General features: G+C 41.8%; 1 protein-coding gene across 1 annotated transcript in view; it reads right to left on the bottom strand.

Moving 5' to 3' along the window:
- The window catches only part of LOC118322525 (neurabin-2-like), a gene marked incomplete at its 3' end in the record, with an annotated part of 9536 nt that extends 3335 nt beyond the window's left edge, over positions 1-6201 (bottom strand). The window contains 1 exon segment of the mRNA XM_035654229.1: positions 6065-6201.
- Between the last annotated feature and the right edge of the window lie 1202 nt (positions 6202-7403).

Raw genomic sequence — 7403 nt, forward strand, 5'->3', positions numbered from 1 at the left:
GTATTGGCTGTGTTGTTTCTTTTTTTGTGGGATGTCCAATTTATATGTAGAAATGCACATTTGCAAAGGTGAGTTGGTATGTTGTCGTAAAAGTGGCTGTCCCCTTGATTTTGCTCTGCCAATGCAGCTCTTGTGAAAAAAATAGTGAGGATCACTGAACTAGACTAATGTACATGGCGGTTTACTACACATTAAGGAAATCTTAATCCACATACAACATTTCAACCTTTCTCAACTCTAAGAAAATAACTGCGATGATTCGATGATGTGTTGAGATTTCATAAATCCATTTGAGTTGCATTATAGGAGAAGTTTGATCCAATATTTTTGGACTTAAAGTCAGTTTCTGTCTGCCTCTGCCGCTTCCATTTCAATTATATGAATTTTAAAAAAAACTCTCTGTTTTAAGTGCCCCTACTTTATGGAAATCAAGTCTCTGGAGTACCACATTCAGTAGGTTTTTCATCAAAAATGCAAAAAAAATAAAAAATCACAAGCTCCAGCTTCTCAAATGTGAATATTTGTTGGTTTTCTATGATTCTACAGCCTTGGATTTAGTACAGTTGGACGAAGCAAATTGTTTGATAGATTAAATTGGGCTTTAGGAAATTGTGATGAGCATTTTCACCATTTGCTGGCATTTTATATGGATTAATTAAACAAGAAAATAAGGTTATTAATGAACATAATCATTAGAACCTGCAGCAGACAGAAAACAGGGGAGAAAACATTGTTGGGTTTAAATTTTTGATTGAAAAATAAAAGCAGAAAATGACTAAATCTATTGCCGAACATGACATCAAATAGCTGACGTGCTGTCAGATCAGAAAGTGACGTTGTTTTCATCAGGCTTCATTTCTACAATTTCTAAATGTGCATTTCCTCAATTTGATATAAGAAAAATAGCATCAACTATGGCCGCTTTCAGCTTGTTTTCTTTACTAGCTGTCGATTTTCAATAATCTGAGGTCATGCTAGCAGTTTTGTAACTAGTTTACAAAACTCAAGAAAGAAAACTTGACCCCAAACATTAAAGGAATAGTTCAACGTTTTAGGAAATAAGTTGAGCTGAGAAGATCAATACCACTCAGCATGAAAACGTAAATACAAAGCATCATGTGGCCCATGGAGGAAGCACAGCAGCATCTTCTGCTAGCTACCTTCCGCTTTAGCTCTCCGCTAACTTGATTGGGGATAAAAGGACTTAAGTAGCTACCTCCAAATATTACCTGATTGAACGAATCAAATTCTGATTTCTAAGTCCTTTTGTGGGATTTGTGACGCTAAATCTTTTATCGTTTCACCGTTTTACAGCTGCTTCCTTCAATGTTAGCTTATGGGTGGTCTTTTTATATATACAGAAGCTTTGGGAGACTCAACAATCATCTATCTCACCTGATTGTTCTCATTCCCAGGTCAAATATCTTTTCTCGGCTCACTAGGAGGAGCCAGAGGAAGCTGATTGTTTCACAGATGATCTGTCTCATGTTCTTCTGTCAGGATATAGTGAAAGTTTCAGTGAATATGACAAAAAGTTATTTTTATAAAAGTTACCTACTGCAGCTTTAATCCATATAAAAGGGTGTAAAACTGGCATGCTGTGGTTTTATGAAGGGTTAATATGAGCCAGGAAAGTATTTTGGCTGGGAGTAGTCACTTCCTCGAGTCTCTGCTGGTTATCTGCAACCTCAACAATGGTAACAGTGGTAGCTTGTTAAAAGCAATGTGTTGGTTTGTCTGGAGTACCCATACAGTCTATGTGAATAAGAAGAACTGAATAATCAGCATGAGCAGCGATAGCCAACATGGCCAAAAAATGAACATCAACTAGAGAAACATAAACTTCATCAACAAGAAATTCACTGCTTCAGCCCCACATCCAACAGCAGAGCACCACAGCAAGGAGGGCTAATAAAATATTATAGATTATTATAGGATATAGCTGCTTACCACTTTAAAGGTTAAATGAAAAATAAATGTGTTTTGCAACTCAGACGATTACTTAATCGAATGTGGACTGAGTCAGAGACATATCTCTTTTTTAACAGACTGTGGGATTTGTGTGAAAATTCACAGCTGAGGTGTGAAGATTCATACCGACTGTTTTAAGTTGTCACAATGATGCAACGTGTTCTTTCTTTGATTCAAACACTGCTCAATACAAAACAAACACAGTATGAAGTAGTTTGATAGTGTACAGCCTTGCCCGTGTAATTGTTCTTACCCAAACATGCCAAACACGTAAGTCATATTTTCCACCGCGGTTTAGAACAAAGAGACCCAAATGAGGGTGCCCCACAATGTCATCTTCATGTGATGTCATTGTTAATTGATGGTGTGTTTTGTTCGCCCTCACCAAATCATTAAGAGTTTTTGACCTAAACAACCTGGTACATAAAGCAGTGACATTTTCCAGTGGCTTTTGAGATCTGTGGTTGTGTCAGGATGAAAGTCCCAGCATCTGTGGTAAAGATCCAGCAATGACGTAAAACAACAAACAACCTTCAATGCAGCAACGAGACCATTTTGGACCATTTAAGGTCCAGTGTGTAACATTTAGGAGGATCTATTGTCAGAAATGGGATATAATATTCATAGCTAACAGTACACTAAAATATGTTTCTAAAAAGATTTTAGGAGAGAAACAGTCAACACAGTAACAGAATCTGGATCCATATTTGATCAGCACTGCCTAGTTCGACAGTTTGATCTGAGTTTGGTGTGTTGAGCTAGACGGACTCAATGAGAATGACCTGTCAATCAATCAATCAATCAATCAATCATTTTACTCTAAATGGGACGATCATTTACTAAATGAACATCATGCTGTATGGGAGAAGACTGAAACTCAGCTTGGCTTCACTTCACAGACCCAGAAGCTCTGTCCACTATATATACTGTCAGTGGTTAGCGTGCAAACACTTGCTAATTAGCACTAAACACAAAGTACAACTGAGGCTAGCAGGAATGTCATTAGCACTGCAGGTTTTTGGTCATAAGGAAGGAACACATTTTTCCTGGCAATTCCTACAATAGTGGTTAAAACATTTATCTCAAAGCCATAATTAGCTAACTCATGGTGGCACAAGAGGAAAAGGATCACCAAAGTTATCACAAAAACTGTTTGCTTCTGAGTGAACAAAAGTCCAACCAATAAGTCATATAAGACAAAGCAAACTCTGAAACTAGGAAATCTGGCATTGTTGCTCAAAAAATAATGAAAATAACATCAATTCAGTGAAAACAGTTTCACTCAATCATCGCAGATACTAGCAACTATAATGCAGACACTGTGCAACAATATGCTGCAACATGCATCTGAGCAGCAAGAGGATAAAACATGTTGGATCGTGTAATTGTTTGTAAGCTAGTTTACATCTTTCCCTATGGCAACGCTAACGATCTGCATGCTGATTGGACGTTGGGTTGGATGAAACTGTCTTTATTTAGGGAGGTAAAACTAAAGTGTATGAAAAGACGGTTCATGTCCCTGCCTCGTCCCACAGTGACTCTAGATGGCTCATCTGACCACAATGGGACAAACACACACACACACACACACACACACACACAATGCGACCACAGGCTGTCTTGTGACAGTCTTGCCAAATAGTAGATTCTCACACACTGATCATGTGAACTTAAGTGAGCAAATCCAATGTAAAGCATATAACCTTTACACACACACACACACACACACACACACACACACACACACACACAGAGCTAATAATGCAACACAACAGACAAAATCTGACTCCAGCCTCCACAGCTCCAGCTCAGCGTGACGGACTACGCATCCCCTCTCCGTTGGTGTTCCTACCAGTGGAGGGAAAATAGCTGAACGCAGTACGAGCATCAGCCCGGATTTCATTTCAACTCCCCGTCTATCCAAAAGCAACATCTGTCTCCTGCTGCCCCTAATCCTTTGCGCTTGGTTCTCACTGCGCTTGGTTGTCCTGTTAGAGGATAGGAACATTTTCAAACATCAGGCCACTATTAGGTGAAGGGCTTCACTCCCACCTGACCCAAAAACCATGTGCAAAAGTAATTAAAAAATACAGTATGACGCTCCCAGTCGAGAACCAGGGCCGTGTCCTTAGCCTGGGGTGGAAATCTGATTGGTCACCCCATTATCCTTACCTCTTTCACTCTTACAGAGGCTGCAGCGGGCTCTGTTTTAAAGCTGAAGATACTGGTATCATATGAAACATATGGATGATTTAGGCTAATTTTGGCAATGTAAAAGCTGGCATGGCCATTTTCAAAGGGATCCTTTGACCTCTGAACTCAAGATATCTGAAAATGGGTTCTACCCACAAGTCATACTGACGTTATGCTAATCCCATACAGTTTTGGACATGCATGTGGTATAAATGTGCTCTTTTTGCCTAGTGTATTTGAATATTTCTGCATACTGGAGGTATATATGAACAGTGTTCTTCCAGCCACCCCTGCATAAGTCAGTGCCCCACTTGCCCCTATCTTGAACATCCTTATCACTGATTTGCCTCAGTTCCTTTGACCTGCCTGTTACCGCAATCACTTCTGTCCATACGGACTTATCTAACTACATTTAAATGTGTTGTTTACCCAGAGCTGCCGCCCTACTCCCACAAACACACACTGTCTCAGTCAGGTCAATATAAGCTCAAACAAAAACATCAGGGCACAGCCACTGCCTGCACCAATAATCCTCGGCATATGGAGGTAAATTGACTATTGACTTGTGAATCTTCCCCTGAGGATATTTAAAATATCTGCTTATAATCTATTGATGGGAGGTCCCTGAACAGCCCCTCCCTTCACTAAATACAGCCTACACCACACAAACAGCAGCCTGCGCTTTTCTAAATGACATGTGTGAAGTGTTTGGGTGGTTAGCATGGCAAAAATGACCTTCCAATACTGTAACACTGAGAACTGGAGCTCTGTGCAAGCAGTCACATCTGTCTGTTTGTGTGCAGACAGACAGACACTGCAGCCTCTGCTGTAGATGCTTCTGCAGCAACATGGTAATACGCTGCCCGTTCAGACATGAGTAATAAGTCCTTAAGTCTCCATGCCTGCACAGCATCTCCCTATCTCTGCGTGTCTATGTGCGTCACGGGCGCAGTCTTCAACAGAAGGCACATTATGGAAACTACAATGACTCCATCTATCCACACCACAATCCCTGCATCTGTGGAGGAGACTCCCAGGCCTGGCCTAGTGTAACGGTTCAATCTGGCAGACACACACTGCGTGCTCCTGCTGTTGCTTGCTGGCGAGAGAGAGGCTTTGTTGGCATAACATATGCCGCTAGCTCCGGACTTCCATCCAAAAACACATTTTTTATTGTGCCGTTTCCTTTAGAGCAAAAATGTATTGTAAACGAATACAATCAACAGCTACTGTGAATCACCATGAGCCACGCGTTAATTCGGCGGTCATGTAATGCACAGAGCAGCGTTAACTACAGTAAAAAGGTCAACTGTTTTTTGTGGTTCGCTTGTTGTCCCCCTATTTCCCTTCCGTCAAAATAAACCTTAGCGGAAGGCGACGCGCACTGTGCTCGCACTTTGAGACTGGATTTTAATTTGAATTAAAAAAGGTATGATAAATCATTCATAAGCCGAAATCTCCAGAAGGCCTCAGGGTATCCACAGAAACATTAGTTCATATCCTTAGATGTGTTTACTTCAGCATGTAAGCACAGGAAGTAAAAACACTAAGATTTGTAAGGGAGTCCGGCGTGACGTTCTTTCTGGAGAAGAGAGAACGCGGCTGTGGCTTTCCGGATGTGTTTTTTTCCGCCTTGATTTAACACGTACAGCACACACAAACGCCAACAGTGAGCAGTTACAGTTGAGCCTGGGTTGTAACGTGTCACCGGTCGGTCCGGGAGCCAGAGGCAGACGGACGGCAGACGGACGGCAGGCCCTGCTGGGTGTCTGTCTGCTGCGCTGCGTCGCTTCCTTCCTGCAGCAGCTCCTTTTCAGACACAAACGGAACATTTTCCGGCAGCTTAAACCGAGAAAAACACAGAGAGACTGTGTGCGCCGCTTCGCTCTGTCAACCGTACCTTATATTCCGCTGAAACAGCCCGGTGCCCGTTAGGATCCGTGGTGGAGACAGTCCATTGTCCTGCTGCTGATTCCTCCTGTGAGCAAACAGACTGAGCGCCCTGCCTCTCCTCTGCTCCTCTGCTCCTCCCTCTCCTCCTCCTCCTTCTCCTCCTCCTCCTCCCCCCTCTCATCACTTTTCTCCATCCCTCTCTCTCTCTTTCTCCTTCGCACCCCTACTCCTCTCCTGTGTCCTTCCCCTCATCCTTCCCTTTTGTGCCTTTCCACTCTTTTCCTTCTTCTCCCATATTTTCTTTCTCCCTCCTTTTCCTCCCCTCTCTCTGTCTACCGCCCACCATTTTCTACACCTTCACCTCACCCCTCTCTCCCACCAGGTGGAACTTGTTCTCCCCTCAGATGTAGATCATTTGAACATTTTACCTTATTCATTAATCCCCTGGCAGACTGCAGGGTGCTCTTTACTGTCATTAAGGAATCTGATCAGCAGCCAACCGGCCTCATATAACAGGCATCCTATGACTCACTGTTTAAACTGGCTGGTTACCTGTCTGATTTGCTGGCTGGCTGACTTTTACAAGCTGTTTGGCAGAGGTGAGAGCTCGGTTTGAGGAGCATGTCCAACGTGGATATTCAGCGCCCTCTGCTGGCCAAAGCGTGTGCAACTGCACTGCTGTTGCTGCAGTCAGTGGAGTGGATGCTGTTGAAATACAAGGAAGCAGAAAATGAGAATTCTCTACTTGCCCTAACCTGAGTTTGTGTAGTTAGGGATGATACCTCTGCTCATTTTCAGTGGTGGAAGAAGTACTCAGATCCTTTAAAGTAACAATATAATAATATAAAAGTAAAATTACTGCATTTAACCTACTGAAGTAGGTATATAAAGTATGGAAAGAAAAGTGACAATTTTATTGTTGTACGCAGTCAAAGGTAGAAGCTTTGAGCATTTGCTAGGAAGAGAAAAATGTGAACAAAATACTATAAATAAATATTTATGGCCTTTGTGATGATAAATAAAGACATAACGAGGCCTCTAAGCTGTTTAGGATACTGTGTACCAGGTCCTGGTTTGTATGTGGTCTTACCAGGTTTGAAGTCACGGCCGGTCATGTTGTACTGGCGAGGTTTTTGCCTGTGAAAGGTCCAGTGTGTAACATTTAGGAGGATCTATTGTCAGAAATAGAAATATAACATACATATGTATGTTTTCATTCAGTATATAATCACCTGAATGTAGGACTCATTGTGTTTTTGTTACCTTAGAATGAGCTGTTTTTATCTACACTGTGTTCCAAATTATTATGCATATACTGTTCTTTTTCTTACTAAATAGTCGATATA

Source organism: Morone saxatilis, unplaced genomic scaffold (assembly GCF_004916995.1).
Source record: "Morone saxatilis isolate NCDOM2014 unplaced genomic scaffold, NCSU_SB_2.0 Contig14, whole genome shotgun sequence".
Taxonomy (NCBI): Eukaryota; Metazoa; Chordata; class Actinopteri; family Moronidae; genus Morone; species Morone saxatilis.